The following is a 23807-nucleotide window of genomic DNA, read 5'->3' as shown; positions in this document are numbered from 1 at the left end:
TTGGGCAGGGGGCTGGACTCGATGATCTGCCGAGGTCCCTTCCAACCCAAATGTCTATGAAATCTATGTCCTGAGACCAACACGGCTACAACCAACACCCCTAAGTCACTGAAGTAACGTAGGGGCATGTGACACTCCTGCTGGTGACAAGGCAGTAGACCTTGCGTCTCATCTTCAGCAGGAACCTACCGAGGCAAAAGAAACAGAAAAAGAGAAGGCTGCATTTTTTTACTGTGTGTAAATTTCCACCATAAGAATAACCACTAAGAGAGCAATGAATAGCAAAAAACCTCTCGTTGTGAAACCCATCAGTTTTAATAAAGCACGACGCTTCTCTTGCACAGTCCTCTGGGGCATTCACATCATTAAGCCTCGATATCAAGGTGCAGCCCGCACGGCTAACAGAAGCGGAGCCGTAAGTGAACGAGCTAGCAGGCCGGTGTGAAACGAGGACACCTTTTTTCACCCCTCCCGTTCCACTTTACCACCAACTTTATCGTGAGAAAAAAAAATGCAGATGGCAGATCAGTGTCCAAGTCATCATTTGCTGATGCCTGGCTCTCACTGGCCTGGCAAGGCACTCACTCCGTTATCGCTTCCTATCTTCCCACTGCTTCAGCGTCTTCCTGCCTCTCCCTGCACCGTGAAACGACCGGCTCCAGGCTGAGCCACAAGCGGCCACGAGCAGCTGTCCCTGGTGCTGAAACAAAACCCCACTGGAACGGGCAAGAGCCGTAAAGCGTGCCCGCTTCTCTAATGCTTTCCAGGTCCCCTATAACTCCAAGAAGTGTGTGAAAAACCATCATTGAACCAGAGGGGGATCCTTGTATATCCATCTTGCAGGGCTGCAAGAATCAGGCCCAGAATTTGCACCAACACCCTTTTCTTTGATTAGGACTGGGGCATGAGCACACAACAATTATGACCACAGTGTCCCGTCTAATGAATAGGAACTAATCACTGCCAGTGCTGATTAAACTCTGTGTTCAACAGTAGGTAATATTTTCTGTAAACATACGCAAGCACGCAGCATAAACTTGTTTTTCAGGCATAAATGTGTGTTTGGGTGGGCTCTGCCGTTGGAAAGAACACGTGATCAGTAGCAATCTCTCCACAATAAAGCTGAACCCAGAGGGAGGGCATCTTAAGGCATATTCATCATCTAACTTCCAAGGGGATTAAAATGAGCTCAAATTGTTAAAAATAATATCATTAAAGAGTGTGTCTAATTTTCCCCAGTTCTCTGTAAAGTGGCCTATTTAAGGGATCACTGCATTCAAAGGCCAGAAAAGAGGCTATAATGAAGGAACATGTGTCTTAATGATGTTGAATGAAAACGGACAGGGCTTCAACCATGGCCAAAAGTTTTGGGGGGTCTGTTTGCAGCTCTCTGTAATTTATACTAAGTATCTGACCTCTGCTTCAAAGGAACCAGGATGCCATAAAGCTGTAACTCATGCAAGAGCCTAAATATTTTCACTATTGCAATTTTATGGCTAGAATATTTGCCAACTCTCCCCCACCCTGTTCAACACGTAGTTGGGTTCCTCTTTGTATGTACTGGACATGGAGGAGAGAAACACACTAAAATCCAACTATTCAATCACCCAAAGAGATGCTATCCTTTAACACAGCACAACTCCATCCCTGTCATGGAGCGGCTGACTTACTGCCATTCGAACTGCATTCAACGTATCCTTTTACAATGTGTTGCTTTTCTGTGGAGTGTCCAGCTCTGCTCCATCCATCACTCCACCAAGGCTATTTTCTTCCTTTCATGTCTTATCTTTTGAAAATGTTACCTTTCTCTGCAGGGTTAGGATTCAGGGTTAAACATATGAAAAAGAAGGAACCCAGGCCTAATTTATTGTATCAAATCATTTCTGCAGCTCTTGCTGTGCGCTCTGTTTCAGATGTACAATGAACAGGCTTAAAGAACAACGTTCGCTCTTAATTAACTGGCATTGCAAAAACATGCATTGGTATTGGCCCAAGGCCATGCTGCTTTAGATTTATTAAATCTGACAGTTTAATATGCTCTGAATATCCTTGCTTCTTCATAAGAAGTGCTCAGAAAACAGTTTAAATATGTTTACAATTTAATTATGCTTCATATACGCTCCCCTTGTTGTTGGCACACTCAGGCCGTGAGCTGACCTCCCCGGAAAACACTCGTCTAAATAAAACAGGTCAACAAAGACTAAAGCTTTTAGGAGGAGCTGGTAAACTCAGTCCCGTCCCCAGCACGCATGAATCTGCATCACAAAAGAAGAGCCAATATGACAGACAATAACAGGCTTCTTAACTAGGCTCTGGACAAAAAGGCCAAGAGGTGACCAATTAATGCTTGGTTGATTCCTTATATGTAGTTTCTGCATTTCAGTATTGAACCCCAATGAGAAGACTTGCATTGTTGATGTCACAGTTGTACCTGGGCTAGCGGTACACTGAGGAAGTCAGTCTCCAGGGTCACCAATCATGTACCAGGGTCTTGACTCAGCAAAATACAGATGTACGTAGGAATACTCCATTTTGCTCGACATTAAGTTACAGCTTTAAATGTCAAACGTGTTTTAAGAGACCCAGTTCTATACTGTAGCGTTAGAGTGATGTTGTAGGCATAACAGTCCAAGAATTAGGCAAGAGACAAAGATTTGTTTGGGTGATCCCTTTTACTGAACCAACTGCATGGCTGGGATAGAGTTAGGCTTGTGAATGCAAGACATTCTTCATCATATCACCTGAGATCTGATGAACAGCTTCTTGCATTCAAAAGCTTGTCTACCTCCACCTTGACTATGCAGTTGGTCCAACAGAAGAGATCACCCTAAGAAATTCCTGCCTCTTGCACTGGCACTCGATAACACTTAAGCACATGAATAAACGTCAAAATGTAGGCTTAGCATAATCTTACTTGAACTATTTGGATGTTTAAAGTTAAGCGTATGCATAAATGAACATGTATGCAAACATCTCTATGTAGAGTTGTACAGATTTAAAGTCCCCCCTAACTCTTTAGAAACCTCTTTGGAAGATCACTAAGTGAATCACAAAGTTCCCACACATACAAAGTCATTGAGAAGATTAATTATTCCTACTTTTGGAAGAAGGGAAGTAACTCATTTAGTCAAATCCACTTCACAAGCACTAACTGCTATGGGAGAGACTATCGCTCACCTAAAGGGCAGCTACATTAAAAAAGGCACAAGGTGTGGCACTGCTTTCAGCCTGCAGTTGGCATGTTCCCTTACTTCTAGACAGGTACTAAAGGCACCATGGATGCTGAGAAGCTCCCCCATAATTGCTGGGGATCCTGGTTTTCTCTAAATTAAAAAAAATTCCAATTTTCATTTAAACAAAAAGTAACCCAAATCCACATTTTCCCATGATTAAAATGAAATGCCACTATATATACATCTCTATATTAGTGCGGTTTTGTTTAAAGTCACAGAAAAGTGTGAATTGAGAGTTACTTTTTTTTTAAATTGAAAATTGGGGATTTTTTTAAAATCGGAGGATCCCTGATAACTGCCAGTCTCATAGGGAGCCTGAATAAGGTAAATAATGAAGCTTCTGGCACCTCTTAGACTCTGCTTTGCTTTTGTAAGCTGTTGGCCGATATGGCAGCAATACCCAGTTTGAGTCAAGCCCCATCTTGAACTGATAGTATCTGATCTGCTAAAGGCAGCCGCTTTCGCCAGTCCAGCTACAAAAACCCAATTTCCATCTGAACAGAGGGATGCAAAGCCATCCAGTTCTTTGCTGCAGGAAACAAATGCTGCTGTTCAAAGGGACGGGGTGAAACGGGCTGGCTAAAATAAGATCAGGTGCATCCATTAAAAAGAAAACGGGCACAAAATTAGAAGCAATTTTGAAGTTGCATGAAACGGCTGCTACTTTGAAACAGATATATGGGTTTTCTGAAGACAGGGACCATGGGCTCCGTTCCTGCATTGGTTTGTATCAGTTGAGGATTTGGCCCTCATGCCACGAACTCATTTATGAAGTGACATTTGCTTTCATCGGGTAGCTCCATTTGTAGCAGTGATAAGCAGCTTTTTTTCCAGGTAACTTTGTTGTTTGTTTGGTGAATAGGGCTGTACTGTGAACCCCGAGGAATAAGGTGTTTGGTTACAGGAGGTTTAATCTGCCTCCGGCCCAAGTCCTGGCATCTATACACATAGATTTATTCTGAAATGTCAGTTCAAGATTTAAAAAAAACAAAACAAAACAGTTCTTCATTCATCATCTTCATCAAAATTTGTGCTTTCCTTGTTTTCCTATGTGGATTTCCCTTTTTTTTTTAATAATTTTTTTTTTTTTATGGCAGCAAAACTTCCAATGCCAAACAGTTTGGCTGGCTATATACAATTAGGAACTCCTGACTAACAAACGGATCCTTGGTCCTACGAACTCCTAGGGCAACTGGATTTCCTTTCTTGTTCTTACGAACCTTTAAAATACAAATGTACTGAAGTGTTTGGAGTTTGTGAAATAAGCAATGGACTTAGGAGTGTGATTAGCAGCAAGGTACCAGCCTCTTTTAAAAAGAGTTACAGGTCTGGACAGGAGCAAAAGCTGATTAAAATACCCTTTCCTTCTCGTGCTTTAATACCAGACAGCTGGGCTCAAGTGACCTTTGGTGAAAAGGTAGGGACTGAACTAGGGATTGAACTAAGGATTGTCCTAAAATGGACCACTGAAAAGCATGGCTTTCCATGGCCCAGTAGCTTCCACCTTACTTAGCTTTTAATCCAATGCACTGCAGGAAGCTGAACAGCACAGTGTCGTCATAGGCTGTTCTTATTTAATCATGTTAAAAGCGGCAGAGATAGCATTACGAGGGATTAGCAATGAATAGGCCTTTTAAACAACAATCTCCAACCAAACCACACCAATCTGCTTACAAAACGGCATTACAGTAAGTAAAAATCAAATTGTTACCATCAAATACACTCTAAACCAATAAAACTTGTAAATCCAGAGCTGCCAGACCAGGGGGAAAGCTCGCAAAAGATACGGCAGAATCTTTTCCCCTGTGCTGTAGGCCTCCAGGACAGATAGGTAATTGGGGCCAAAGCTTAAGGCATAAAACCATTATCACAAATGGTGTGGATTTGACAACATTTGGGGATTTAAAAGTAAGAGACGAACTAGCTGTCTGGCTCTGAAGGTTGTGCACCACACCATACACTCAGGAAAAATCATCATCTGATAGTGTGATGCACTAGCTAAAATATAATGGTAGCAGCCCTGCTCTTACAATCACTGGAGTCAATGGACGTTTTGCTACTGATTTCAAAAGGGGACAGAAGCAGGATCAAAGGATACGTCACTTTTGATAAACGGCGTGTCATCTCTGCATCCTGTATAGCGAGCGGGACACATTCAGAAATCAGCCGTAGCAAATACAGGCCACAATAGTCATCTCCTCACCAGTTCCAGCCTCGCATCCGCCTCAGTGGGTGTCTGGGGCGGGCTGGGTTTCTGCGATCACAATATCCACTTCATTTTTGTAGTGGGGAAGCAAATAGGAATCAGCATGATGAGATTTTAACGTCGCATTGACCAAAGCTAACTGCCAGGTAGGCTTGGAAAGACGGGTGCTCGCTGCTGCTGGGATTCTTGCTCAATGTCTGCTTTCTAGCCTGGGGTAATTATTTTTCAAAATACCTCTATCCTCCTAATGTTCAGTGAGACCTAGGAGCTCTAAAGTCACACCTGAAAATTGCATTTTTACTCGAAAGCACAAGCGGCCCCTGGTTTTTCATGCACTTGGACATGGAAGAAAACAAACCCTGAAGAACAGGGGTCTGCTCCAGGCATTTTTTGCTTGACTGAGGGTCTTTGAAGCAAGGAGCAGTAAGGACGGACGTGTTCAGAAGTTCCAGTTTAGAGGCCCGAGTTCCATTTTCAAAAGCGAGCCAGACACGCACCAAAATCTGTGATCCGCTGATGGTCAACGGGACCGTCTCGAAAAATACCAGCTCTCATCTCTTCTTGCTTCCCAGAACGTTAGTGAAACAAGGATGCTCCCAAAAGCCTACGTCACCAGGTGATGCCGATGGTTTTTCTTTGCCTGCCTCTCTACCCAAGTGAATAAAGTACTGAAGGCACCTGTGTTTTGAAACATGTCTCTTTTGTAGGGGTCTTTAAAAAAAGACCAGCAAGCCGTGTGCATTTTGCAGGTTAATGCAAACCCTGGACAACCGCGACGTTAGAGGAAAGACTGGAATGGTTCAAAGAACCGCTAGGTGAGAAATGCAGGAGCAAATTTTTTTTTAAAGTATATGTTTTACGTGCTGTGCTGGAAGCTCTTTTTTTCTGCTCTAAGCAGGAATCCACAGGCATCTTCTTGTGATATTACAGGGGCACAGAGAGTTGGCTTGGGGAAGAAACTTTCTTCCGGGGAATGCTTCGGCTGCACTACTCATGAAAAGCCTTTTCAAGCAGGGGAGTGAAGAGGAGAATGCTTTTTGCAAATCCCCGGGTGCACGGGGAAGGCTCCTGCATTTCTTTCAATCTGATGCGGTGCCTTTTGCGAAAGGAATCGTGGCGGGCTCCTGGGGAGAGGTCAGGCAAGGCCAAGAAGCATTCACTGCATTGTAGAAAAGGAGAAGCCAAGTCAGAGAAACTTTTCCCTCGTCATGCAGCAAAGTCCACAGTAAAACCCAGTTGCTCCAGCTCCCAGGACCTGCTCCTTCTTTAAATTAGGAGCATGGACACAGGAATTTGACTGTGGACTAATCTGATTTCAATTGCTGGGTGGGTGGGGAAGCGGGGGGAGTGGAGTGGACACAACGTTCAGCCTTATATCAATATAAGTTAAGGGGTAAGGTTACCACTCAGACAGAAGCGACCTCCCCTATTCGGTTTTAAACTGGGATAGCAGCTTGCTCGATGCAAACGGTCTCATAGTGGTCAAATCCCAGTTCAGCCAACAGAAGCCAGCTTCTTACAACAGAGTAGTATGGAGGGGAAACGTCTGCCAATGCTGTGAGCCAATGCCATGGGTTACCTCCCGGCTTATTCCCTCTAAGCACTGAATTGTACAGCTCATGGACCCAGAGGAACAGACTTCCACCTTCCTCTGTGCAAAAATGAAGTTCATTTCCTACCTAATAAAAGAGATTATCTCTACTACGAGCCCTCATTGCCTTTTCCTCTAGACCAATATGGCTACAACCTGGATACCTGACACATGGAAGATATCCATTTTATTTTATTATCTTGATTTTGATATCCATCAAATTTTAGCCGATTTTTTTTAATGAAATCTTCATATTTTCCCAAGCAGGAAGCAACTGTGACCACCTGCACCCGCAGATCCTGCTCCTGCCTTTGTTTCAAGGTCATTTGCATCAGCACAGATCCTTGCAGGAGGTGAGAGGCTGCATACTGGCTATTAGGGCTGTGCGAAATGGGCCCTATTTGATTCGGATTCAGCCCAAATCGGGGTCAGTGATTCGAGTCGTTGATTCGGCCGAGTGCAAACCTGAAGATTCAATGCTGATTTCACATCCCACAGGAGGGTTCAGTATCGATTTGGAGAGATTAAAAGGTCCGCTGACTCTATTCAGATTCGGAAATTCAGCCACCGAATTGGGACGAATCTCTGCCGAATCGAATCAGGGACTGAAGCTTCGCACAGCCCTACCAGCTATGAACTGACTGCACAGAGGAGTTTTCCATCTATTGACTCCTCCGTGAAATCCTATGAAATACGAACTTGCATTTCTACCCAGGAGAACTTTTACAATCTTTTCTCCAGTGCCTGAGGGTGTTCGTGCCCGAAAGCTTGCAATTAAAGACTTTTTTTTTGCACAAATCTTGTTTGCCTAATAAAAAATATCACCTCTGCTATGAATCTTGATTGCCTTTTCCTACCTATGGAGACTTTACCATCTTTAATTTTCCCTGAGCCTGAGGAAGGGCGTGTGAGCCTGAAAAAGATAATTTTTTTTGCGAGTTCTTAGTTGCTCTAATAAAAGGTATCAACTCTGAACCAAGTGCTCTAGAGTTTTGCATTTCTTTTAGTCTCAGACCAACATGGCTACCAAGCACATCCCTGAATTGTACATTGGGCAGTCACCTGTTCAAGACTCAGAGAACCAAAGACCACCTCTTCGGCTAGCCAGACTCTTTCCCCGTGCCTCGAAGGCAGCAGGGAGAGCCTGGCTCGCTATGTACTGGCTTGGTGTGCAAGTGTGACCACGCACATGGGATGTTGGCATCTAGTGCAGATTCACAGAGAGGAGAAGAAACCTATAACTACTAACAGCCGAAGGTGTTTCCATTTCAGCGCTGGTGGCAGAAGCTTGTGATTCTGCTGCTGAAGAAGCAGGGATTCAGACCCCCGTTTGGCTGGTTAGTCCATCTGCTGTGCATGGCACAGATTCATTACAGCTGGGTCCCCTGACTTGACAGGGCCACGGGCCTCCTGCTCTTCCACCACCTCCCCAGCACCTGCCTGTCTGCATGCGGGGGGAAACACTGAGCTGAACCTTTGCGGAGCTTTTGCTTTCCTCCTGTGGGTTCGTGGCTCATTCTCTCGCTACGGGTTGCCCGAACAGCTGCAAACATCGGTAACGGTCAAAAAATGCAGCTGTTACTTTACAGCGTGTGCCTGGCAAGAGACATTACAACGGTTATGTAAGAGCAGCCATATTCCTCACCCTGCATTCCAGTAGGTCTTTCCACAGGGAAACAGATCCTCTAAATGATATACCACAAAGGATGTGCAATAGTTTTTCTACTCGTTATCGCAGCCCGTGAATCATGGAAGCAGTATTTCTTTGGCTCCTTTTAAAACCGGGACGGAGGTTTGCTCCATTGCAGCCTTCTCCGAGATTCTCGGGACGGGGCTCAAACCCTCTCAGGCGGCTCAACGCAACACAGGGACATTGCTTGTGGTTCGGGGTGTGGGGGTGGAGAGGGCCCAATTCAGGGGTCAGCGAGCGGTGATGCAAGTTAGTGGACTGACACTTAGAGACAAAGTAGATGAAGACCAGTTCGGATTCAGATCTCGTACTGGCCTCCCCTCTGGAAGTGATAAAAGATGCTACTCCTCGCATATTGGCCTGTGGAACTCACTGCTGCAAGACACCATTGAAAGGGAATGTCTTGTAAGATTGAATATTTGGATACATAATAGCAAGGCCTAAAAACCCCCCAAATCTTCAGCCAGGAAGGAATGTTATAGGTCATGCTTCGGAGCAGGGGTGTCAAACTCGCCTGTGCCCCGGGGCTGGATGCAGACTGCAAACAAATGTCCCAGGCTGGATCTGGACCTGGCAATGATGACAGTGGGCCAAGCAGTTGATAACGCGGCTATTGTTCGTCCCTCTACTGCCAACACATGGGCTGCAGGTTTGACACGCCCGCTTCAGAGCGTATTGGTGACAATCCCTCACGCTCGAGGGTGATCACTCCCACACAGGTCAAATAAAAGGTAGTAGACAAGTCTGTTGATGGCTAAGAAGGCCCATCCTAGAGCCGCAGACTCTGGCAGATGCCACAGGCGGTGGTTAAAGGATGCGCAGGTTTGCCATTAAATGCCGGCTGCTTAAAAGGGGGATTTCCCTCATCCTACAGCTGCCTTCTCAACCTTTTCCCTGAAGCGGCCGGCACTGGAAGCTGGATATTGAACTACATGAGCTGGGGTACGGCCTAACGTGGACAGTTTTATGTTCTCATTCAGGTTAGCAGCAAAGACAACAGGTAACAGTCACCTCTGGGATGGAAAGTCTTGAATATTTTTTGCACCAACACCAAAGTATATCCAGATAGGGTTATTTTAGATTTAAAAGAAAAAGCCTTAATAGGATTTGGTTTGCATGTAATATGACAGGATAACAGAACTGTGCAATCTGGGCTATTAACTATCTTCTAAAACCAAGATCTCCCTCCCAGAGCTCACATGAAGGCTAATGCAGTGGATACTGCTTTTCATTTCATAGACATTTGGGCCAGAAGGGACCCTGGAGGATCATCGAGTCCAGCCCCTGCCCCAGGGGCAGGAAGTCAGCAGGGATCATAGGATCCTAGCAAGATAAGCATCCAAATGTGTCTTGAAGGTGTTCATGGTAGGTGCTTGAAACACCTCCAGCGGCAGTCTATCCCAAACCTTGGGGGCTCGGACAGTAAAGAAGTTCTTCCTTATGTCCAGCCTGAATCGGTCGCGGAGAAGTTTGTGGCCATTTGATCTTGTCATCCCTTGGGGTGCTCTGGTGAACAGTCGTTCCCCCAGATCCTGGTGAAGTCATGAAGCTCCTCCCTGCCTTTGCAGACTTCCTGGTTTTATCCAGGGCCAACTGCATGCAACCAAAGACCTGGTCATGATTTCTCATTAGGAATCCAGGCTCACCCCGTCACATTTTTTGGGTGCTACTATTTCCTCCAGCAAGTCCCGCGCAGCCAGCAAAGCTCCGGGGGAGGGAGCTGGAGCCTCCCCCAATGTGTGCTTCTCCCATGGGTTTGCTAAGTTCTGGTCAGTTATACTCATGCAAACTCATGGGAAAGGCAACGGAAAGGCACAGGTGCCTTTGGAAGGTGAAGGAGATGATCTGGGCATAATTGAACCTGTGAAGTGTGAAATAATAGGAGCACGGTTGGATACTCGGTGACCCGGGACTGAGTTTGCAGGACAAATGGTCAGCAGTGGGAGGGGGTAGGGAATCTTATTTGCTTGTGAAATGAGCAATTTGCTGTGGAGGTCAGCAAGACAGGACATGGAGACACCAAGCTATCTTCTCGTGGTCACTAGATTTAAAGTGGCAGATATTAGTTTCTTAGCGCACAGAGCAAATATTATTTTTATAGCTTTCCAGATTTCATAGAATCACAGGCACTGAGGGTTGGAAAAGTTATCAAGGGGTCACATCTGGTCCAAACCCCTGCTCAAAGCAGAACCAGCCCCAACTACATCATCCCAGCCAAGGCTTTGAGGACACGGGTCTTGAAAACCTCCAAGGACAGAGACTCCACCACCTCTCTAGATAACTTGTTCCAGTGCTTCAACCACCCTCCCAGTGAGAACATTTTTCTTAATATCCAACCTCAACTTCCCTTGCTGCATGTGGAGCCCATTGCTCCTTGTCTTGTCATCTGCCCCCACTGAGACCAGCCCAGCTCCATGCTCTTTGCAGCCCCCCGGCAGGGAGGTGACGGCTGCTAATGAATCCCCCTCGGTCTTCTCTTCGGCAGACCCAATAAGCCCAGTTCTCTCAGCCTTTCTTCATAAGTCCTGTCCCCCAGCCCCCAAACCATTTTCACTGCCCTCCGCTGGACTCTCTCCAGCTTGCCCACATCCTTTCCGCAGTGGGGTCCAAAACTGGACACTGGACTCCAGATGTGGCCTCACCAATGTGGAATAGAGGGGAAGAATCACTGCCCTCGATCGGCTGGCACCGCTCCTGTGAATCTCCTAACACAGCAGGTCTGTTAGGATACAGGACACTTAAGGGGGAGATGGACCAGCCCCAAGAGATTTGGGTGCATTTTGAAAGGGTCTGACATCTGAAATTTCAATTCTGAATATCTTGGACTGGAATCTTGGACTCAGGCACGGGGCCCTGGGTACATCCTCCCCCGTTCACAGCATGAAGAGTCATGACAGGGAAGGGAGAGAGACCGAGAATGAGCCCTTTTTTGTGGCATCTGGGTACTGATTTGTGGCATCTGCGGAGCTGAAAACACATTTCAAAGCATCTCAGTTGCATCTGCCTTTTTCCAGACTCTGGTCTGTGGAGGTCTTAAATGAGTTAGCAAAGCTGCTTCCACTGCTCTGGCAAAGCACCTGTCACTCTCCAAGCAATGCAAAGTGGGCTCTTGCTTTCTGTAAGGCAACTTGAAAAGCAATATTTCCAGCCCCTTTTCTTTTAGCCGCTGCCGCGTTAAATCAAGTAAAACAGAGCCCGACATGGGAGGACGTGCCCGTTAGTCATACCTCTGCCTACTCCCGCCCCAGATGGCTTGTCCTGTTCCTATTGCATGTGCAACGTAATGCAGCTGAAGTTAGAAACATCTTTAAATGAAATGTACTGGAAAAGGCACCTATGCAAAGCAATGTGCGGCATTTAATGCTTCACAGGACGAAGGATTCATACAACGATGCTTTATTTTCATAACTATTCAGACTCACTTTTAATGAGCTACAGCAGAAGAGATACAAAATCAAGCTTGTTAATATATATGCATGTATATCGCATGTTCACTCCTCTGCCAAGGAACTGAAGATTTTTTTGCAACTTGGACTCTCACGGTGGGGGATGCAAGGAAATCAGTGACACAGTGTCTAGGCATTTTCTTGGTGTAGCTTGTTGATTTATACTATACGCTACAGTCCTAGGACAGCGGAGGTCGCAAACAGCAGACAAGCCAACTTCTCTGTAAGAGATCTTAGCACAAATTTCAAATAACATGCTCTCAGGAAAAGCAGCCTTGTACCAAGAATAAACTCCAGATAGAGAGATCAAAACAGACAGCCACTGCCTTAGACCTTTTTGCAAAGCCTGCCTCAAAAATGAACAATACGGTGTTTTTCCCAAAGACCAAAATGCTCACAGACTAACAACGACTTTTAAGACTTAACAGTGCCACCTGGTGATTCCTATTATAACGAAATGGAAAAAGTTAAACAGCCTTCACAAACATCTCTGCTGCTCCCCTGGAGAAAGGAAATGCGTCGACTGGAAGTGGGCTGCAAGGGGTAATTGTTTCGCTAGTCTCCTCACGTGACCAAAGTAAAGCCCCCGGGGTTTGTGCGCGTGTGTCAGTGATGGGCGCTGTCACCGAGCGGATGCGCTACACAAAGCAGAAGGTCTCCGTTCCAACTACAACTGATTCAAACTCCAAACTTCTGCTCCACAGAAAATGTCAAGACTGGGTTTTGCTTTTATTCAGAACCAACAAACAAAGAAACCCCTAAACAGTTAAAAAATATTGTAATTCCTTTTGAGGGGCGGGGGGCCACTCATTCTTAACTTCTAAAATGTCTATTTGGGAATTTAATTCATGGGTTGTACTGTTTTTTTCCTCTTTTAATATTTGCATCATTTCATGACATAATCAGGCACAAATGCCCTAATGTCTATGAAATACTAGGCATTGCTATGGACATTATAAAAGAATAGTTGACATATTCGCTTTTTATATCATTAAGGAGAAATGCAACTAAGTTTTGAGAGAAACATGTTACCTTACAGAGCAAAGGGCCTCTCGTGTTTTATAGTGACGTAATTTGGCATTTTCTGCGTTCTTACTTTTGATGTGGCATTAAATGATGTACATATATGCATACACCCCCCATATATATCTGTATCTATCTATAGATAGATATATCTCTCTATCCATCCATCCATCCGTCCATCCATATATGCATACGCACCCCATAGAGAGAGAGAGAGGTGTGTGTGTGTGTGTGTGTGTGTGTGTAAGAAAACGGCCCAAAATGTGGACACCTTGAAATTAAACAAAAAATTCAGACATGAAATGACTCATTACAAGCTTCCCCCCTGGATGAACTTTTTGGGGGAAACTTTTTTTTTTCTTTAAATGCTCTTTTTCTGGATATGTATTTTATTGTGAATCCATAACAAACAGATCAGCCTGAGTTTCCATAAGCGATCTCTAGAGTTGAGGGCCGGGGTGGCGCACAGTTGACAACCTCGGAGGTCACAAGCTCGAGGCCGTAGCAGAAGCGCTCGTGGCGCGGCCAGGTCAGACTCCTACGAATCTGCAAATTCTGCTAAATACCTTGTCATAAAGACATGAAAAAGGAAGGACCAGTGGAGTTCTCTATTATCTCAACATTTGTCTCCCTGTGGTTTTGTAGTGGAAGCAGCAGCACAATAAACTTAATTTGATTTTTCGGCCTACTCTGTGAGGCTTAATTCACCCGTCATTTGAAGCACTGTAAGATTCAGATGAACACCTCTGTATCCGTGCAAGGTATTATTTGTTTTTTTTAATAGAAAGTCACACAACAAGCCTAAACACTTGAATGCGGCAGTAAAATCCCGCATGCGTACATGTATAAAAGATATTTAAACAGATTCATTACAAAAATGTTAGCGAGACCCTTTCAATTGTTGCTTTGCAACGATCCTTCCCACATGCTTGGAATGCAACCTTAAGTCCGAGGCTTGGAGAAGCACCAATTCCATTACAGTTTGAAGACAATGATCTAGGTCTCCAATTGCTTATACTGCATTGCCATTAAAAGTTAATCACTCCAGTCCGTGCCGCAGCTGGCCATTATCATTAGAAAGTTCCATGAATGCAGAGTTTACCCCAAATTATTTCAGTATTGGGCAATTGCCAACATACTGCCAAAGGCAAGAGTTTCTCTTTCGAAGCAGAAGCCCAGTGCAGCTAAATGATGGAAACGAGAAAGATTTTTCTCTCTCCCTTTTTTTAAAAGTGTTTTGGTACAGAAAGAGAAAAGCATTAACTTCCAATTTGCTCCATCGCTCATGCCATCATTCACACCCAGGCAAACCAAGTGTAAATCATGGCTCCCATTTAATAGCATTTTAAAAGCCGCTTTCAACCAGTATAAATGTCTGGACATAGCGCAGGGCAATGACGAATATGACCTTTCGTCTTCTTCGCCTGTCGCGATCGCGATTTAAACCATCTCGAGAATTTGTTTAAAAAAACCCCAACCAGAAGAAAGTCAAACCCCTCCAAAACAACACCTCCCCACTTATAAAATCCAGCCACCCATCAATGCGCAAGGAGTCTCGGTGTTCAAACAGGGGCTGCAGGCGCCGAAGAAACAGCAGAAGTAGAGGGATGGGCCAAAGAGTCTGTGCAGGAGGTGTTTGCACGCCCCGCGTGTAGAGGTAGTGCAAGAGCGATGCTGTAGCCATGATGAATATCTTGCATTTAAAATCTTGTCTAAATCTGTCCCAACTATATATACAGTCGGGCCAAGAAAAAATATCACCCTAAGAAATACTTGCCTTTGTGTATATGGGGTCACTGAGTTTATTGCCTTTTGCCACCTCTGAACTGGACAGGCGTTTCATTTTAATTCCTTCCTTCTCTCTCCCTTGAAGCTTTTTGCTCCAGGAATAATCTTACATAACCAGAGGGGGAAGAAAAAAAAAAAAAAAAAAGGAGATTAACACAGTGACATCCTTCCCAGAGGTAACACCTGCCTCCCATGAGTCTTCCCCGAGCAATGGCTCTGCCAGTGGTCTGCAGTGGTGCATGAACGAGCATGTGTGGAAACGGTACAGGAGGGCAATCTCCCAGAGCAAGTTTTAGGGCTGCTGCCCAACTGCAGTAAGGGCTAAATCCCATCAAAAGCAATGGGAGATTTTGGGTGGGCTTCGGAGGACTCTGGGTCTCGAGTTGGCTCTCAGCACCAAGGAGTACCTTGAGATTGGACTCTGCTCTCCAAACAGGATCCCTTGGCTTCTTCACATCTCTCTGAACGAACCTACACTGCCCCGGGATCTTGAGTCTCCAATGAAGACCACTCCATCTCTTTTGCACCACTAAAAGGATGAGACTTCTCTATGCAACTCGATGTCTAGGACATCTATTAAACTAAAACTCGGCTTGAGCTGCTGGCCCTATAACATCTATGGTCACAAGGAGGAAGACGGAGCCAGCGGGGGGCTTGGAGACGGAGCTGAGTGTCGGTTATAATTTCTCTGTGTAATGCAATTCTGCATACATGCAAAACTGGGTCCCAATTCTGCAAGCCTGAACACGCAGGCTTAGCACTAAACATGTGAGTAATCCACGGAGATGTGATGATCATGAGTATAAGTGCATATTGGAGCCAGACAACTCACAGATACTACAGCAGCCGAGCCACAGAAATGCCCATCCATGATGTAAAAGCCAGCATTGCTTGGATACCTCCCTCTGGGCTTCTGGAAGCGGCTGGCTGGAGTTGCGAGGGGGTATTTCATTTCTTACCCACGCAGTTTTGCCACCCACGAGTCTTACAACCCAATGAAGCCTGAGCGTGGTGGTCTGCCGGTTACTGTTCCCGAGCCAAACTCTGACCTTCCTAAGTGAAATCCCGTCTTCAAGAGCCTGGCACCACAAACAAGACAGCGTGCTTGGGATCGCGTGCCGCTCTCCTTTAAAATCCCAGACAGACCCAAAGGTTTGTTTCGCATTTGGACGCTTTGCAAAAAGACCGGCGCGAGCTTCCAGGCCTCGTGCATAGCTCGGCCGTTAGCTACCAGCTCCCCACTCCTCCAGCCGCTTGCTGCCGGGAAGCCACCCTCCCTCCCCAAATTGCCGACTGCTTAAACCGGATCCCCGAGCTGCTGCATTTTCCAGCGGGGCCCTTGGAGCCCCCCAGAAGCCTATAAGACATTGAAACGCATCACCTGCCCTCCAGCTCGGGGAACGCCAGTAATGTTAGGGAGGTTTCGCTTGTCTTCCTGAATTCCTTGAACACCGGGTTTGTAGGAACTGTGCCTCATCACCGTGTCACTCGAAACAACTGGACACGGCTGTCCCCAGCTGCAAGAGCTCACCTGATGCAGCAGCAGCGCACCACTTACACCCTGGCCCAGCTAATAAGCCACAGCCGAAGGGGCAGAGGGGAACCTTCCTCCGGTCTCCCGGATGGATGCTACTTCATAGACTTTAGACGCAGGAGCACAGGAGGCCACAGAAAAAAAATAAATGACATTTCATGGCTTTGCTGGCATGGCTCACAGCCTGCTCCAATGACATTTCAGAAACATAAGGTCCGGGGCCCATTTGTCTCTGTCAAAGGAAATATTCCCCCCGCCACAAGGACGATGCAAGATGCTGGGAGTGGGCAGATGACCGCGGCACCTATTGGCTCGGAAATGGAGGACTGTCCTCTCTCGTGATGGGAAGCAATGTTTTATTTATTTGTCTGGAGTAGTGCCGGGAGCCGGCTTCTGCCTCGAAAAGGAGATGGATTGACAAGCTGAGACCGGAGCAGCTGCCAGATGTCTGTACTCCCAGCGTCCCAAAACAGAGTTGTCTTTCTGACAGTGAAGAATGGAGGAGAGGCAGAGGCTGGAAATTAAGGACCGGACAAAGGGCCAGCCCTTCTCTTCCCATATAGGATGTATGAGCAGCAGGGCTGATCGCACCGATGTTAAAGAGCGTGTGTATAACTTGAAGAAACACTTGGCATTTTTAAAGCTGGATCTGAAAACCTAAAGGGGCAGAAAAGAAAGTGCTGGGATCCAACTCCCTTTGGAAACACCAGCCTGAATTAAACAGAATTTAAGTCATGCTATTTTTTTTTAAAATGCCTTTGATCTACTGCTGAAGTACGTTCATTGCCACGAAACAGAAACACGGGGCTGTATCCTCCAACAGCCTCTTAAATCAGCCAGTGGAGTAAGCCACATGATGTGAACGGATGCAAAATGATCAACAGGGAGATATAAAACTATGTCATTGTATAATGGGGGGGAGGGAGGAGGAGTTTGGGGCCAAATGCAACTTCTACTTTTGCAGAAAGGACCATCACACACGGCCGGATTTGTACGACAGCGACTGCTGAAATAACGCGGTGTCCGACTGATGTACCTGGACAATACGGTGGAGACGTAAGGATACTTCAGTCTAGCGGTTGCCTTTACATAGGTCCCGCTGGCAAGACTGATCGATCCAGGGATGAGAGGCAGAGCACTGAAACCTGGTTACGTGCTGCCCAGATCCGAATAAGTACATGAGGATGGCACTCTAAGGTGTCAATTTAAAGGGCATCCGTAGACCATGTTTAAATAACCCTGAGGGTTTCAACAGATCTCCCTAGATTTACACAGCCCAGGGTCCGTTTAACACGCCCAGTGAGTTTATTAGAGAATAAGAATGCTCTGTGTTTACAGGAACAAAACGCTTTTGCCCTTGACACACAGGCTCATTACAGCAGCTTAGGAAAGGAAGAAAACAACCCTTTTAACCATCCATTTCCCCCTCTTCTTGCAAAGCATTCACTGCAGCACGTAAGCAAAAGCAGGGACCGGGGGGGTGGGGGGGTGGAAATCAAAACAAAGTTAGCTTTGGCTGAGCTTCCAAACATTTTAATTTGATCGTCATCAGTGACCTTTCTGGAGAGGGTCCCCAGGGCGGCCTGTTCTGGTGCTCGCCTGCTCTGCTTTGAGACGCACGGCTTCCATGCTCTGTCAAAAATAGCCGCTCGAAGAGGGTTTTGTTGTGTCTGCCTATGGAGGACAGGGGGCGGGGAGGGATGTGAACATCGACATGCACTATGCAAGCTTGCATGTCTGTTTGCAAGCGCGGCGGGATGATGGTACGTTATTTTTTATTGCTGCTTTACAGATGTCCCAATGAAGCGCGGGACTGTTAAATGACTTGCACGGCATCGCACGGCAGGCCAGTGTCGGAGCCACCCAAGATCCCTGCTGTCCCAAGAGTCGATGCTGACCACTGGACGCTGCTCCGTCACCGCCGTGTTGCACAGAAAGGCAATGCATTTGCTTACTGTGTCCTGGTCGCCTCCCCCCATTGCTTGCTTGCAAACATGGCATGTCAGCCACTGAATCTACTTGATATTCCTGATGTTTTTGGCACCGAGTATGCTGAGCTTCCAGCTGCCCACGCAGTAGGAAGTTCAAGCATTCACAAGACAGTAATGTAGGAGGCAGAGAAGCAGTGGATTAGCGCAGGAAACACAGCTGATGAAAACGCTGCTCCCAGCGTTGCTCCCCCGGTCTGAGGCTTGTCTGAGGAGGGCTGGAGAGCTCTGGTTTTGCCCTAGCTGCCCACACCAAGGGGCCGCGACTTGCACGGCACATGCGCAAGGATTTGCCTGCTTCTCCCTTTCCCGCTGAACTCCCAGGGCACGTGGAAGGTGCTGGCAGCCCCCGGAGTGCAATGCATTCAATGCTCAAAACAAATGCAACGGGACAATTTCCCCCATCCCCAAGGAAGTCAAGATTTCGAGGACAGTTCAGTGCCCCTGACCCTTGCTCTTGCCTAAACTGCCAGTTAGTGCTTTCAGGGGGACACTTGCCCCCCCACACCCCGCAATCAGCTCAGACTGTACTGCTCTGAGAAAAATCCCGAGTCGCAGCGTGCAAGCAACAGTGTGAGTTAGCTGGAAAATACCAGCTCCGACTCAGATGGGAAGCCTTCTGTAAATACTCATTACCCCTTGGCCTCCTGACATAGCAGAAGCAGCCGCTGCTAGGAGTAACGTTTCAGGGGAGGCAGCATACCTTGATATCACAAGTGCATCTGGTACCCCTGGGTACAGTCCTGGTTTCTTGACAAGAGGCCAGATCATACCCAAAAGTACTGCTGGTCGAAGGATTCGTGGCTACCCCCACATGAGCTCCATCCTCTTTTGCTTCCTGGTAGTGAACTGCATCTTCAGCCAGGTTTTTATTCTCCCCGCCACCCTGTTTCTACCCAACTTGTTTTCTTCCAGTGGGGAAAAGCAGCAACATTTCAGCCCAAGGCAAAACTGGTCTAAACAAACACATTTCCTTTCTGTGCAGAATTGCTTTTTTTTCCCCCCTCCTTATCAAGCCTTCTTTTTTGATGCAGAACACAAAACCAAGTCAAACCATGTTGCTAAGAAAAATGCACTGCCCTTCTGAATGATGGGTGGCGGGGCAAGAGGCAGGGAGGTGTTGGCATGTTAGCCTAAATGCAATTTTGCTTTGCAGAGGCAAGAACATTTCCTGGCTGCTCTAACGAGCAGTTGGGCAGGTGTCAAAATTTCCTGCTGGGAACCTGGGGTTAGAGATGAACAGCGTTGCGGTCTAGAGAGAGACCTGGCAAGGCATTTGATATATTACCTGCACTGACACACATGTTGTGCATTATGCAATTATACATGGTGCATTGTGCAATGTATATAACAGTGACTGGCTATAGTTTGCTCATCGAAGCCCATCTCAGAGCTGCCCTTGAACGCACACATTTACTGCACAATGGCCAGATACTGAACTAAACAACTTCCCGCTCACACAGCAATAACACTGCCACCTTGTGACACCTTGACGGCACAACAGACACAGGGGTTAGGATGCTTGAAGAGATGATGTGGTGGGGGAAGCAAAAGAAAAAAAAGGAAATCAAAGGAGATGCGTGTATAGTGGGAGAAGTCCAATGACTTCAAATGCTTGAAACAATTCAAGACGGCTGCTTTGCGAGAAATAATAAATAGCCCCAAACCCAACCCCCATGCCCTAACAAGCCCAGCGCCCACTACTTTGGAGAAAACTTTGGGGAGCTACATGATGCCCGTTCCCATCGCTCCAAGAAATACAGAAGGAGCTTCTCTTAGATTCCTTGCAACTGATGAAGCGGCTATCCCAAGATTTGCTGTTCCTGGGTTTCAAAGGAAGACCCAGCTACCGAGATGAAGCCCAAAAGTAGGAAAGCCAATGCAGGGAAGAGACTCAGGGTCACGTGCAGAACATCATGTCTACCCCTTCCAGAAGCCACTGTGAATTGGTATCTATCTTGTGTACGCCTCTTCCCTCAGTGTGCAAGCCACCAACAATTTTCCTGACCAAGTGTGGGGGGGCTGGACCCGATGATCTGCAAGGTCCCGTCCAGCCCCTAACAACCATGAAACTAAATAACTGAGCAACCACCAGCGAGGCATGAACCTATAACCAGGTGCACAGCTAGTGAGGATGAACAGGTCTAGCAGGGGAGCCCACCTTGTTGCAGCCTGAAGGATGAGCTTCTAATTAGGAGTTATCCGGAGAAACTTCTGCTGACTTCGCTGGAGGAGGAGTAGGCCCATTAGAAGGAAGGGGGCGATTCACCGCTGTAGGATAAAAGCTAAGAGGCAGAGGCAACATGAAAGCTGGTGAAGAGCTCCCACAAAGTCAAACTAAGAGCAGGGGATAGATAGACACACTCTTGCCCAGCTGATAAGTACAAAGGGCCTCATAGTTATGCCTCACTGAGTAGGTTCATTTAAATAAAAAAAACACAAAACCAACAAAAATCAAATGCAAATGCTTGTCTCCAAGGACGTATCCACCAAGAGGGGCCGGCAGCCTGGATTTCACCTCGCCCATCAAAGGCAATCCCTCGGTGCGGTGCCAGGAGAGCCAAGCACCCTGCGGACTCGCTCCCGCCTCCCCCGCCCCTGCCCCATGTGCAAGTCTGTTCCAGCTGATACGAACAAGATGAAAAAGGACAAAGCCTACAGATAAAGCCATTTCACGAGCAACCTGCCGCCGAAGAGCTATTATCCAGCGCGCTCGGCTTTCATCTCCCCTCTGGATGATTGTTCCAGATGACTGAATAAAATAAAACAAAACAAAACAAGTCAAATAAAGTGTGCGCGAGATCGAGGGGGAAATGGCCAGACAGTTTCAAACAAACCCAGCTTGATTGTTTCAAGACACAGATCGTACCACAGTGGAATGCCCTAGATTTCCAAGACGGTTTTCGTTCTTCCTGCTCAGACTGAAAAAAGAAAATCCCAAGTGCGATTTCTCTCACTTTCCATCAAAGCAGATTGACAAATTAATAAAATGAGTAGCTGAAGGGGGGCGGGGGGCGGGGGGTGTAGGAGCCAGCAGGAGATATTGTAAATCCAGGTTGCCAGGGGAATGAACGCTAGGCTTGTTTCACCCCCACCACGTCCAAATCCTTCAGCGTATACGATTTCAAGAGCTAGACCAGAGTCATTTTTGCATTTTTCCTATTAGCAAGTTCTTGTCCCTGATGCTCAGCAGCACGGAGCAGTCAGAAGAGGAATGAGAAGGCAGCCCCTTGCATCTGCGTTTGCAGCTGTCATTCACTCGGTTATTTTGAGGGACTATATGCGAGGCGCAGAAAAACGAGAAAAGGCCGGCCCGGGATGCTCCGCTAGGGTGAACTGGGCAGGACCAGACTGGCTTCACTGGAGCTGCGCTGATTAAACTGGAGGAGATAACTGGCTCAGTGTTTCCAGATGAGACCAGCAACAATATTGTCATTTCATCTATAGTTTTAGTTGGAATGATTTAAAAAAACCCAACAACAACAACAAAAAAGACCCGCAGCTGTGCCCAGGGAGTACCTCTTTCCGGTGATTGGTTTAAAAGGTTTAAATCTAAAAACAGGGCTGTGTTGAGACTGCCATTAATACAATGGCAACTACAGCCATGCTTGTAAGCATTTTCAGAATTGGTTTAGTAGTTTTTCGGAGCTGGAAGGGATCGTACAGATTATTGGGTCCACCCCGCCCACGCTGCACTTGGGCAGGAAAGACGGCTGGGGTCATGGCTAAATTCAATTTTATTGGGTAATAACAGGCCAAGATATTTCCAGTGCAAAAGATATTTCAAGTGCAATTACTGCTATTTTAGGTCTCCTCAGTCTGGCCTTTGGACACTATCTCAATGGTCTAAAGCAGTGGTTCTCAGCGTTTTTTATACCAGGACCCGTTCGTAAACACCGATGGCCAGTCCCAACCCGCTGCCCCTGCCCCCCACTCCAGCGTGTAGGGTAGGGGAAGCGGGGGGTGCAAGTAGCCTCTCGCAGGCTGCAACACTCCCAGCCTGCAAGGGAAAATCCATGCTTTTCTCCATTTTTAAAGTTAGTTTGCAACCCTTTCACAGATTCTTGCCACCCACTTTTGGGTCGCAACCCACGGGTTGAGAAATGCTGGTCTAAAGGGAGGATGGACGATCTAGGCAGCCTCCACTCCTCTGTGCTCCTGCCTAGGTCTATGCATCAAGAGTCCCGCTGAGCTCTCATGCAAGCGCCGTGACCCAGAAGGACCGACGAGGTCCCCTCCGTACAGCTCTCCTGCCCAATGTCACCACGTGCTCCATTCCCAAATGTTTTCCGCCCACTCCTCCCCCATCAACAGCCCCGCTCTAACCTCGAACCTGGTTGTCACCTCAACCACAACTGGGAATTGCCCTGCCCCCATTGCAGTCTAGGCACTAGCACAGCCAAAACCAGAGTCAAAATCAAGCCAGTATGCAGCTTTCAGGTGATCCAAAACTGTGCTCAGCAAAGCAAAACCATCTTCTTCTGGCTCGAGCTCTTCAGGGAGAGTTGACAAAATCCAGAGAAAGCACAGCTGTCAGGGATACTAATGCCTTTCGGATCTGCCAGAGGCTTTGCTGATCACATCGGCCTGGTTTTGAATCCTGATCAGGGGAACAGTGCAGCCTGGAGTTAGGAAGGGGGGGCACTCCTGTTCTTGACAGTTGTGCCAACTTCTTAGTTTACATGGTAACTCCCAAGGGTTCCCCTCCGTAAATTCCCTGTAACTATATAGCAAGTATATGATCCGGCAGATTATTTGATACTCGCAATGTGTCAGGTCTAAAAATAATAGCCATGTACCTCCTCCCTTCCATTTGGGAGGCAGAAATAGCCATGCATTTAATGTGATAACTGGAGGGGGCTCACCACGTAATTAAGTGGTTGGATGGAGAGTTCAATATTTTCCCTACATCCTTTGTGATCCATCTTAGAGAGCGTTACCAAGGGAACAGCTCCAAAGCATTAAAAACACACCTGACAGCCGCCAAGTTGGAGGGGGCCACGTGCGCATGTGTGTGTGCACACGCATGCATGCAATTAGGGTGGTTCCAATAGTAAACATATTAGCCTTTCCTAGCGTTGTGTGTGTGTGTGTGTGTGTGGGTGTGTGCGTGCGTGCGCGTGCAATTAGGGTGGTTCCAATAGCAAACCTATTAGACTTTCCTGGAGTCACATGCGTGTGTGTGCGCGTGTGTGCATGCATGCAATTAGGGTGGTTCCAATAGCAAACATATTAGCCTTTCCTGGAGTCACACGTGTGTGTGTGTACGTGCATGTGTGCATGCAATTAGGGTGGTTCCAATAGCAAA

The 23807-nt window shown here is 46.8% G+C and overlaps 1 protein-coding gene across 1 annotated transcript in view; it reads right to left on the bottom strand.

Moving 5' to 3' along the window:
• CACNA1H (calcium voltage-gated channel subunit alpha1 H) overlaps positions 1-23807 on the bottom strand; it is a 398447-nt gene that overhangs the window by 258652 nt on the left and 115988 nt on the right. The gene's annotated exons all lie outside the window — the stretch shown is intronic.

Source organism: Crocodylus porosus, unplaced genomic scaffold, assembly GCF_001723895.1.
Source record: "Crocodylus porosus isolate Cpor-Errol unplaced genomic scaffold, CroPor_comp1, whole genome shotgun sequence".
In the NCBI taxonomy this organism is placed as follows: Eukaryota; Metazoa; Chordata; order Crocodylia; family Crocodylidae; genus Crocodylus; species Crocodylus porosus.
Note: the sequence above shows the minus strand (reverse complement) of the source record. Positions and strands in the feature narration are given on the sequence as shown.